The sequence below is a fragment of the Gopherus evgoodei genome, chromosome 3, assembly GCF_007399415.2.
Source record: "Gopherus evgoodei ecotype Sinaloan lineage chromosome 3, rGopEvg1_v1.p, whole genome shotgun sequence".
Classification (NCBI taxonomy): Eukaryota; Metazoa; Chordata; order Testudines; family Testudinidae; genus Gopherus; species Gopherus evgoodei.
The window spans coordinates 214,892,234-214,904,657 of record NC_044324.1 but is presented as its reverse complement, the minus strand read 5'-3'; the positions used below and the strand labels follow the sequence as shown (position 1 = coordinate 214,904,657).

Sequence of the window (12,424 nt, the reverse complement as noted above, 5' to 3'; positions counted from 1 at the left end):
CTCAGCATCTTTTAGGATCAGACCCTTTTTTGGCCTATCTCTATACTGCAGCTGTTAACAAGCCTCTCAGCCTGGGCAGAGAGACTCGCCATGGCAGGGATTGAACGAACATGCTAAAAATAGCAGCGTGGACCGTGCAGCACCAGTGGAGGCTTGGACTAGCCACGGTCGACTCGGACCGACCCGATCCCCTGGTTATAGGCGAGGGTGGCTATCCTCACCCGTGCAGCAGTAGCCACACTGCTATTTTTAGCATGCTACCATGAGCCCTGCTAACACAAGTCTGTGTTGCTCCACGCTGCAGTGACCTCGAACAGATCATTTCACCTATCTTCACCTCACCTTCCCCTTCTGTCGAAAGAGAATAATGCTTCCTTTACAGAGGTGATTTGAGACCTAATTAATGTTTTCCAAGTACTTTGAGAACCGCAGATGAAAGGTGTTCTATGAAAGTAAGCATTATAATTCACAGATTTATCAGACCAGGTTTTGCAGGTATAACAGATTCTGACAAACAAAACTTTTGAGTGCTTATGTGGAACTTTTCAGCCCCTTCCGCCCCTCCAAGCAGTGTTTCAGGTGTCATATTTTAAAGTAAACAATAACAAATTGATTCCTTGCACTGGAGCACCTCTGTATATGCTTTTTAAATCAAGCCTTATTGTGTCAGGGTCTTGAGGTTTGGGAGTTAATTTATTGCTGCAGGCAATTTCTGCATGAGGAAAAAAATAGTCTCCGTCTGCTGACACTGTCCCATCTCTTCTGTAAACATTTGAATATTATGAAGTAAAGTTTTGGTTTTGCATTGAAATAATTTTGATTAAAAAATAATTTTTTGTTTTCCCACCTGGATATACATGTTATATCTATATCTTCACTGGGTTTACTATAATGCCACCTGTACAATAGGGGAAAATGGCACTGCAAATAACTTGAGGCCATATGTTTCCTCTGTTTATATGGCACAGAAAGGAGTGCTGGACCTAAAACTATGGTCAAAAGAACCCACAGAAGTCATTGGAAGAGAACTGTAGTTAGACTGTGTCATAGTATTAGGCCAGTGGTTCTCAACCTATTTATCATTATGGGTCACATATGCAGGTCTCTGTGTTATGTGGGCTACACACACACACACACACACACACACAACCTGTGTGGCCCTAATGATGTCACTTGGGCTGCAGCTGTGTGCTGATTGGGCTGCAAGCGGCCTGTGGGCAGCGGGTTGAGGACTATTGCGTTAGGTCATCCACCACATGTATCAGGTGCAACTCAAGGAAAGTGTAGGGCGGAGGAGTCCAGAAGGCGAGGAATTGGGGATTAGCCCCCTGGGGTATGTCGCCTCCCATGAAGCAATGTGCTTTGTGAAGTACTGCGCGTAGCTGCTGCTGGGTGACCAATGGCAGCCCAGCCATGTTGCGATTACTAAAATGGGAGGCCAAAGGAGTGTGCCACAGTCATAATAGGGAGAAGATCTGCAGGGTTTCAGATGTGTTTTCCCATGCATCTCTGGTCCATACTTGTATTTGAAACCGTGCTGACTGTTCTTTTTCCGGTGCTAACTGTCTTGCAATGCAAAGGGCAGGATGGATCACGGTAGCAAATTTCTAGTCATTGTAGATTCCCCCTTACCCGCCCCCCCACCCAATCTTTATGTGAAAGAGACAGTTACAGGCCAGTAAGTCTAACTTCAGTTTCAGGCAGATTGGTTGAATCTATAGTAAAGAACAAAATTATCAGACACCTAGATAAGAACATAAGAATGGGCATACTGGATCAGACCAGAGGTCCATCCAGCCCAGTATCCTGTCTACTGACAGTGTCCAATGCCAGGTGCCCCAGAGGGAGTGAACAGGTAATGATCAAGTGATCACTGCTGTCCATCACCACCCTCTGACAAACAGAGGCTAGGGCAGAGGTCGGCAACCTTTCAAAAGTGCAGTGCAGAGTCTTCATTTATTCACTCTAATTTAAGGTTTCGCATGCCAGTAATACATTTTAACATTTTTAGAAGGTCTCTTTCTGTAAGTCTATAATATATAACTAAACTATTGTTGTATGTAAAGTAAATAAGGTTTAAAAATGTTTAAGAAGCTTCATTTAAAATTAAATTAAAATGCAGAGCCCTCAGTTGGTGGCCAGGCAATGTGAGTGCTCCTGAAAATCAGCTTGTGTGCTGCCTTCGGCACATGTGCCATAGGTTGCCTACCCTGGGCTAGGGACACCATTCCTTACCCATCCTGGCTAATAGCCATTAATGGACTTAACCTCCATGAATAGAAATAGGATATATTGGGGAAGTGTCAACATAGCATTGGTAAAGGGGAATCATGCCTCACCAAACTGTTTGAATTCTCAGAGGCTGTCAACAAGCACGTGGAGAAGGGTGATCCAGTTGATTGTATACTTAGACTTTTTGAAAGCCTTTGGCAAGTTCTCACACCAAAAGCTTTTAAGCAAACAGAGCTGTCAGGAGAGAAGAGAGAAGATCCTCTCATAGATCAATAACTGGTTAAAAGATAGGAAACAAGGATAGGAATAAACAGTCAGTTTTCACAGTGGAGAGAAGTAAATATGAGGGTCCCCCAAGGATATGTACTGGGACTTGTACTGTTCAACATAATTATAAATGATCTGGAAAAAAGTGTTAAAATTCGCAGGCCTTACAAAATTACTCAGTTAAGTCCAAAGCTGACTGTGAAGTTTTACAAAGGGATTTCACTAAACTAGGTGACAAAATGGGAGATGAAATTCAAAGTTGATAAGTGCACAGTAATGCACAGTGGAAAAATAACCTCAGCTGTATATACAAAATGGTGGGGTCTAACTTAGCTATTACCACTCAAGAAAGAGATCTTGGAGTCATAGTGAATAGTTCTCTGAAAACAGCTGCCTAATTTTCAGTGGCAGTCAATGAAGCTAACAGAATGTTAGGAACCGTTAGGAATAAGGATCGATAATAGAAGAGAAAATGTCATAGTGCGATAATATAAATACATGGTACATCCGCACTTTGCATGCAGATCTGGTCGCCTCATCTAGAAAAATATATTAGAATTGGAAAAGGTACAGAGAAGGGCAATGGAAATTATTAGGGGTATAGGACAGCTTCCACACAAGGAGAGATTAAAAAGCCTGGGACTTTTCAGCTTTGAAAAGATATGACAGGGGAGGGCGGGGCAGGCAATATGATAGAGATACATAAAATCCTGACTGGTGTGGAGAAAGTGAGTAGGGAAATGTTATTTACCCCTTCACTTAACTCAAGAACTGGAGCTCACCCAATGAAATTAATAGGCAGCAAGTTTAAAACAAGCAAAAGGCAATCCTTCCTTGCACAATCCACCTGTGGAACTCATTTCCATGGGATGTGTGTGTAGGTCCAAAGAATAAATGGGTTAAAAAATAAATTAGATAAGTTCATGGAGTATAGGTCCATCAGTGGCTATTAGCCAACATGGTCAGGGATGCAACCCCATTCTTTGGGCATCCCTAAACCTCCAATTGCCAGAAATTGGGACTGAACAAGAGGGGATGGATCACTCGATAATTGCCCTGTTCTTCTTCGAGTGATTGCTCACATCCATTCCAGTTAGGTGTGCGCGCCGCGCGTGCATGTTCGTCGGAAACTTTTTACCCTAGCAACTCCAGTGGGCCGGCAGGTCGCCCCCTGGAGTGGCGCCGCCATGGCGCCCAATATGTATCCCTGCCGGCCCGCCCGCTCCTCAGTTCCTTCTTACCGCCGTGTCGGTCGTTGGAACTGTGGAGCGCGGCATAGCTGTCCTCCACGTCCCTAGCTCTCCTAGTTTCTATCGCTTGTTTATCGCTTATCTCTAGTTCTATATAGTTGTTAATTAGTATTGTTAGTAGATAGTTTAGTAAATAGCTGTTAAGTAGTTCCTTGCCGGGGGCTTAGCCCTTCCCGGCACCGGGCGCCAGGCTCATGCCTGTTCGCCAGGCTTCAAGCAGTGTGCGGCCTGCAAGAAGCCCATGCCTACCAGCGATCCCCACGAAGCGTGCCTGAAGTGCCTCGGGGAATCGCACAGATCTGACAAGTGCCGCATCTGTAAGGCTTTTAAGCCGAGGACAAAAAAGGAGAGGGATCAGAGGCTCCGAACTCTCCTAATGGAGGCGGCACTTGACCCGTCGACTTCGCAGACCGTGGTTTCGGCACCGGCACCGGATCGCTCCGGCACCGAGAAGACTCCCCGGCACCGACCTTCTCCGCACCGGAATCAGAGCCTAGGCCGTCGAAGTCTAATACTCCGGCCAGGCAGACCCTGCTTGAGCGCCCGGCCTCGACATCGGCCGCGGCACCGCCGGCACCGTCAGCACCGTTGACTCCGGGCCCGGCGGGTCCGTTGAGTCCGGTGCCGCCGAGCTCCCCCATGAGATCTGGGGTTGAGATAGTGGTCCCATCCACACCGGAGACCTTCGCCTCGGCTCGGGACCTTATTGCCCTGACGGAGCCTACTCGGCTGCCGCCCCCGGTACCTCCGGTGCGGGTCGCGTCCAGAGGCAAGCCCATGATGTCGGCACCGCCCACAGACAGTCGTTCACGATCCAGGCCCCGATGTCTGGGCGCTCCAGATCCCGACGCCGCTCGCAGTCCCGGCACCGCTCCCCTCAGCGGTACCGGTCGCACTCGCGGCACCGGTCGGCATCGAGACGGTCGCGGTCAGGCTCCAGTCGACACCGGCACCGCGACTCCAGGAGCAGGTCCCGACGCTACTCGCCGCACCGGTCGACCTCCCGGCACCGAGCTGGTGGCAGGTCCCGGTCCCGGTCCGGTCTCGCTCGACCTCCCCGGCACCGAGCTGGTGGCAGGTCCCGGTCGACCTCCCGGCACCGAGCTGGTGGCAGGTCCGGTCCCGGTCGATCTCCCGGCACCGAGCTGGTAGTAGGTCCCGGCACCGAAGCGGCGCCCGGTACCGAAGCGGCGCCCGGCACCGTGACAGATCCCGGTCCCGAAGCGGCGCCCGGCACCGTGACAGATCCCGGTCCCGGTCCCGATCCCGGCACCGATATGACTCCCGGCACCGGTCCCCGGCACCGAGACGATCCTCCGTGCCGGCCCGCGCAGACCCGTACCAGCCAGGGTCGGCCCCGCCGTGGCCCTCGAGGGCAGCCGTCCGTATCCTCCCAGACGGACAGCGGCTATGCGCTGGGCACCGACCGGCAGGCGGCGCTGTTTGCTGATCCGCGCTGCAGGACCAAGGCCCACAACAGTGGGGATTCTGGACACCCTGGGCGTACCATCAGGCCCAGGGCCCCCAGAGCTCCCTGCTAGGCCGGCGACTGCGGAGCGTAGGGCCCCTGAAGCCTCTTTGGCTCGCCCCCCTCCCTCCCCGAAGGGGACGAAGGGTCCAAACAGCAGGACTTCCGCTGCGGCTCCGAGACAGAGGCGAGGGCTGAGGAAGACCCTCAGTTGGACACTATTGTGCCTGGGGTCTCATCATCCTCCTCCCCGGATGAGGCGGTGGCGGGTACCTCCTCCAACAGTCCCCCCCGCTGGATCTCAGGGCGCACCAGGACCTCCTCAGGCGATTGGCTCAAAACCTGAGTCTGCAGGCAGAGGAGGTCTCGGAGATAGAGGACCCAATTGTCACCATCCTCCTCTTCCGATGCTCCCACCAGGGCGCCCTGCCGTTCATACGGACCATTCAGGCCAATGCCAATACTATCTGGCAGTCCCCGGCCTCCATCCCTCCGACAGCGAAAGGAGTCGAGAGGAAGTACATGGCCCCTTCTAAGGGGTACGAATATTTACATGTTCACGCCGACTCCCGGTTCACTGGTAGTGCAATCGGTGGAACGATAGGGAGCGTCCACGGCAGGAGGCTCCGGCCCCCCAAATCCGAGAAGCCAGGCGGATGGACCTCTTGGCCGTAAGGTGTATTCGGCTGGGGCGCTGCAGCTCAGGGTCTCTAACCAGCAGGCCCTGCTGAGCAGATACGCCTTTAACTCCTGGGTGGCAGTGGACAAATTTAAGGAGCTGCTGCCACAGGATGCTCGCAAGAGTTTACGGCCATCCTGGACGAAGGCAAGAAGGTCGCGCGCACGGCCTTACAAGCCTCCTTGGACGCTGCGGACATCGGCTGCCCGTACCCTCGCGTCAGGAGTTACGATGCGTCGCATCTCCTGGCTGCAGGTTTCCGGCCTTCCGCCAGAGCTCCAGCACACGATACAGGACCTTCCTTTCGAAGGCCAGGGCCTGTTTTCCGATAAGACAGACCCCAGACTTAAGAGTTTAAAGGACAACCGGGTCATTGCGCGGGTCCCTCGGGATGCACACCCCCGTGACACAGCGTAGACCCTTTAGGCCGCAACAACAGCAAGCACCGTCGGCCGTTTCCCAGTTCCGCCAGCGGCAGGACCCTTACAGGCGCCGCGGCAGGAACGGGAGGCGCAGGCAGTCGGGGAACCAAGGGGGGGCAGAACCAAGGCTCCTCAAAACCCCCGCCTGGTCCTAAGCCTTCATTTTGAAGGTGCGCTCGAGGGCGCAGTAACAGTTTCCCCCCTATGGATCCTTCCCCCCCGTTTTCCCAACCGCCTTTCGTTTTTCCTCCCGGCGTGGTCCCAAATAACATCGGACCGCTGGGTCTTAAGCGTGGTGCAGACGGGTACCGCCTGCAGTTTGTTTCGTTTCCTCCTTCCCGCCCTCCTTCCTCGTCCCTCTTCAGGGACCCCTCTCACGAGCAATTCCTTCGGCAGGAGGTGCAGACGCTCCTCAGCAAAGGAGCTATAGAGGCGGTTCCCGAAAACGAGAAAGGCAAGGGGTTTTATTCCCGCTATTTTCTGATCCCCAAGGCCAAGGGGGGCCTCAGGCCTATCCTCGACCTGCGAGAGCTCAACAAATACCTCGTGAAGTTGAAGTTCCGCATGGTATCCCTGGGGACCATTATTCCATCCCTGGATCCGGGAGACTGGTACGCCGCCCTCGACATGCAGGACGCGTATTTCCACGTTGCCATTTGGCCACGCCACAGACGCTTCCTCCGCTTCGTTGTGGGGGCTCGTCATTATCAATTTGCGGTCCTCCCGTTTGGCCTGTCCACGGCCCCGAGGGTGTTTACAAAATGCATGGCAGTTGTCGTGGCGCATCTTCGGCGCAACCGTGTCCACGTGTTCCCTTATCTGGACGATTGGTTGATTCGGGGCACGTCGGAACAGCAGGTGTACAGCCATGTCCGCAGTGATCACCGGCATGTTTGCGAGTCTGGGCCTCTTGATAAACACAGACAAGTCCACCCTGAGGCCCACTCAGAAGGTGGAATTTATCGGGGCCGTCCTGGACGCCACTGTGGGCAGGGCCTCGCTGCCTCGGCAAGCGGTTCCAGACCATGGCGGCGATCGTTCAACGCTTGCGGTCAGCCCCGTTACGTCAGTGAGGACATGTCTAACCCTGTTAGGCCACATGGCGGCGTGCACTTTTGTGACCGGACTACGCTCGGCTCCGCATGAGGCCTCTCCAGCTGTGGCTTATCAGTCATTACAGGCCAAGGCAACCGCTAGACATGTTAATCACAGTCCCCCAGAAGGCTTAGATTCCCTCGGCTGGTGGTTGGACCAGTCCGTATTGTGTGCGGGTCTTCCCTTTCAACCCGTCTCAGCCCTCGGTATCCCTGACAACGGATGCCTCAGATCTAGGCTGGGGGGCCCACCTAGGGACCCTGCGGACGCAGTGGCCTAGGGTCCCAGGAGGAGGTGGGGCTACACATCAACATGAGGGAGTTGAGAGCGGTCCGCCTTGCTTGCCAAACGTTTTGTCATCAGCTTCAGGGTCGTTGTGTAGCCGTGTTCACGGACAACACGACGACCATGTATTATATCAACAAGCAGGGCGGCACCAGGTCCTCCTCCCTGTGCCTCGAGGCGATACGACTCTGGGACTTTTGCGTAGCCCACTCCATTCACCTCAGGGCTTCCTTCCTTCCCGGAGTACGGAACACGCTGGCGGATCGATTGAGCAGATCCTTCCTGTCACAGACGAGTGGTCCCTTCGCCCGGGACGTCGCTCTCTCCATTTTCCGGAGGTGGGGTTATCCCCGGGTGGACCTCTTTGCGTCCAAGGGGAACAGGAAGTGCCAAGCGTTCTGCTCCTTCAGGGCAGGGAGCCGGGTCGATAGCGGATGCCTTCCTCATCCAGTGGTCGACTCCACCTGTACTATGCGTTTCCTCCGTTCCCTCTGGTTCACAAGGTCCTCCTGAAGGTGCGCAGAGAGCAGGGCTCGTGTGATCATGGTGGCCCCGGCATGGCCCAGACAGCACTGGTACACCATGCTGCTAGACTTGGCCGTAGCCGACCCAGTTCCCCTGCCCCTTCATCCGGACCTGATTACCCAGGACCACGGGTCTCTCTGTCACCCAGACCTGCAGTCGCTGCACCTAGCGGCTTGGCTCCTGTGTGGCTAACTGGTTCCGAGCTGCGCTGCTCCACGCCTGTGAGAGAGGTGCTCTTGGGCAGCAGGAAGCCGTCCACAAGAGCCACATATTCGGCAAAATGGAAACGCTTCTCCTGTTGGTGCGTAGAGAGAAATCTCCGCCCTATGGAAGTTTCGGTATCCGAATCTTAGACTATGTTTGGTCCCTCAAAGGGCAAGGTCTGGCCTTATCGTCGTTGCGAGTCCATCTGGCAGCTATCTCCACCTTTCACCCGGGTGCGGACGGTCGCTCCGTTTTTTCTCACCCGACGGTGTCGAGATTTCTTAAAGGGCTGGAACGGTTATTCCCTAACGTCCGTCCCCCTGCTCCAACCTGGATCTAACCTGGTGTTGTCCCGCTCATGGGGCCCCCTTTGAGCCGTTAGCTACTTGCTCCCTGCTTTACCTCTCTTGGAAGGCTGCCTTTCTAGTAGCCATCACCTCAGCTAGACGGGTGTCGGAACTCCGAGCCTTGTGGTAGACCCCCCATATACGGTCTTCCACAAAGGACAAGGTAGCAGCTTAGACCACACCCTGCCTTTCTACCCAAGGTGGTCTCAGCATTCCACGTCAACCAAGAGATTTTCCTCCCGGTTTTTTTCCCAAAACCTCACGCCTCAGGCAGGGAGCAGCAGCTCCACTCGCTGGATGTCCGTAGAGCTCTCGCGTTCTACATAGAGAGGACCAAACCCTTCCGCAAATCCCCCCAGCCTTTTCGTGGCGGTAGCGGACCGTATGAAAGGGCTTCCTATCTCCTCCCAGAGGTTATCCTCGTGGGTTACGTCCTGTATCAGGACCTGTTATGACTTGGCCCATGTCCCTACGGGCCGTGTGACTGCGCATTCTACCAGGGCGCAGGCGTCGTCGCTGGCTTTCCTTGCCCGTGTGCCCATCCAGGAAATCTGTCGGGCAGCGACCTGGTCATCGGTCCACACCTTTGCTTCCCACTACGCCCTGGTACAGCAGTCGAGAGAGGATGCGGCCTTCGGAACGGCAGTGCTCCGTGCCGCGACTTCTCACTCCGACCCCACCGCCTAGGTATGGCTTGGGAGTCACCTAACTGGAATGGATGTGAGCAATCACTCGAAGAAGAAAAGACGGTTACTCACCTTTGTAACTGTTGTTCTTCGAGATGTGTTGCTCACATCCATTCCACACCCGCCCTCCTTCCCCACTGTCGGAGTAGCCGGCAAGAAGGAACTGAGGAGCGGGCGGGCCGGCAGGGATATATATTGGGCGCCATGGCGGCGCCACTCCTGGGGGCGACCTGCCGGCCCACTGGAGTTGCTAGGGTAAAAAGTTTCCGACGACCGTGCACGCGCGGCGCGCACACCTAACTGGAATGGATGTGAGCAACACATCTCGAAGAACAACAGTTACAAAGGTGAGTAACCGTCTTTTCCTTTCATTCCCTCTGAAGCATCTGGCACTGGCCACTATTAGAGACAGGATATTGGGCTAGATGGACCATTGGTCTAACCCAGCATGGCCATTGTTATGTTCTAATTAGTCATCCATTGTATTTAATTAGCCTGTGGTCCCATTCCTGCTTCATATGAGCGCAGGGGTCCATATACATGGGCCTGTATTAGCTGATGATAAAGATGGTATTTCTTGATTTAATTTCTACCATTGACCCCTTTATTTAAGAAAAAATAAATCTACTTACAAAATTAATATGACTGAAGCTGTTCTGCGATTCTAGGTAGTGGATATAGAACAGTACTGGATTTCATGAGCTGGTTGCGCTACTGATTTTATTAAAAACGGGGATTTTGTGTCAGAGTATAAAATGTATCCCTAGCCATTCTTTCACTGCCATTTGCTATCTTGTAGGGAATGTATGTCAAGCAGAATCAAGTATGTCAGGCTGTCTTTCTGCCTTTGTTTTTCTTTTAATCATTACTCGAAAAGAATTTTTTGATAGGTCATTGAGACCGTTTATCAGAAGGCTTTATTGTTTATTGAGCTGTAGTATAGCTTTTTTCCAGGTGCCTCTGAGTGTAACATTTTCTTTCATCTGTGCAGCAGAAGAAACTAGTCACTAGAAGACACACAAATTTAGCAAACGGACAACTGCTCCCTGCAATCTGATCGCATTTCCTTGATAATCAAAATGTAAATAACTGCTGTTACTGCGCCTAAATGAATGCTTTTGGAACTCTGCTGCTTTCAGAAGCCAGGCAGTGAGAAGATCTAGAAAAACCTAACGATAATAATGGTGAGTGCCGTACAGTGAGCGAGTGCAGTACAGAAATCTAGATTGGGGAAAGCATGTTTATTAGCAATATAGTAGCACCCAAACTACATTCTGATCAGGGCCCCATTGTGTTGGGGAGTTATACAAACACACAGGCAGCAAGAGACTATTTCAAAGAGCTTGAAATCTGTGGGCCTGATCCTGAATTTAGAACTGTCCTGGCAGCACCAATGTGATTCTTAATGTAGGACTGAGGCCCAATGAAAGACAAGACACAGTAGTTGAGGGTCAAAATAATAGGAGGGGAAATGTGGGAGGATGAGGATTAGACAGAACATATGAGCTAAGCGAGCACTTCAAGATGTTTGCTACAAGGCGAGTTATATTTGAGGATAATGATATGTGACGATAATGAAATGCCCTCCATTTCAGAGAGTCTGCAGCAGGCAAAGCAGTGGGTGTTTTTGATCCTTTGGCAGAATTCCCCTGTGTAGAGGGAGTGGCAGTTGGGGCTGTTTAAAACAACTTGTGGACTGCAGCAGTGCCTTTAGAGCTGCCGTTTGGGTTCTGGATAGCCTGGGGAAAGGGAAGAGAGGATCATTTCACGCTCTCTAGAAGACATTTGAACACCACCCTCGCTCCCTTGCACAGTCTGTGAGGTTTTGGTTCTCAGAGTGGACTGATTTATCACTGATCAATAATTATTTCAGAATGAAACTGATGAGGCTTCTGTTACATTTAGCTGAGCTTTTAGTGTGATTTCTTTGCATTACATACATTCACTCTTACTCTGTTTTATTTTTAATTGGGAAGATGTATGAAAGGGACAGTTTGGTTAAGAATCATATTATAGAACCAAAACATTTTTCCTCACCTAATTTTACTAATACTACTTAACAGCATTTAAGCTGAACCATTTTAAAAATCAATGTAATTTTTCACCACTGGTTCTATTTGTTTGGTTTGTGCACATCAGCTCTGCTTGGAAAAGAGAATTTTTCTAATCAGATTCATTTTGATTTCTAGTCCATTTTGATGTTATTTCTCAGGCCTGGCCTCCACTCGAAAGTTTTATACCAGTATATTCAGATGAGTTAGGGATGTGATTATTTACTGAGGGTCAGTCTACACTGGCAAGTTTCTGAGCCACAAGTATTTTGGGGGACAGAGAGCGTGTCAGGATGGTGTCTTGTAAGTTGAGACAGTGGGAGGAAAAAACTGATCAAGGGGGAATCCCTGACACCACGCCTCTCCCTCCCACACCTGCCTCTGGGTTCAACAGCATGAGCATTCCACATTAATGGTTTGCTTTGTGTCCCATAGCAGATCAGCACAGCACGCAAGGGCTGTCAAAACAGTGCTTTGAAAGGGGAGGGATGCATGTCTCCAGGGCAGCCGAGTTCAAAACAATGAGCAGAGCGGTCACTTGAGGCATTATGGGACAGCCCCGGCGGCCAATTACAGCGCAGAAAGCAATCAAGTGTCTACACTGGCAACAGAGCACTGGAGCTGCTGTGCAAATAGCCTCATGACTCTCATGGAGGTTGGTTATTTTGCAGCACTGAAACAGGAGTTTCTGCGCACAAAGCGCTTGGCAGTGTGTCAGGGTGGATTTGATTTAAATCACTAGTCAGGGAAGACTCGATTTAATCATGGTTTTCTACATAAAGTGCATTCTTGTTGGTTGTTATAACCTTAATACATACTCTTAACTCAGAGATAGATGTAGGTTCATTTTTAGAAGGTACACACTATACATTTTTTAACAGTGATTTATTTTGAAAAGTTTTCAGATTAGTTT

General features: G+C 51.5%; 1 protein-coding gene across 1 annotated transcript in view; it reads left to right on the top strand.

The window, feature by feature from the left end:
* Positions 1–12,424, top strand: part of PLCB4 (phospholipase C beta 4) — a 319,181-nt gene that overhangs the window by 87,897 nt on the left and 218,860 nt on the right.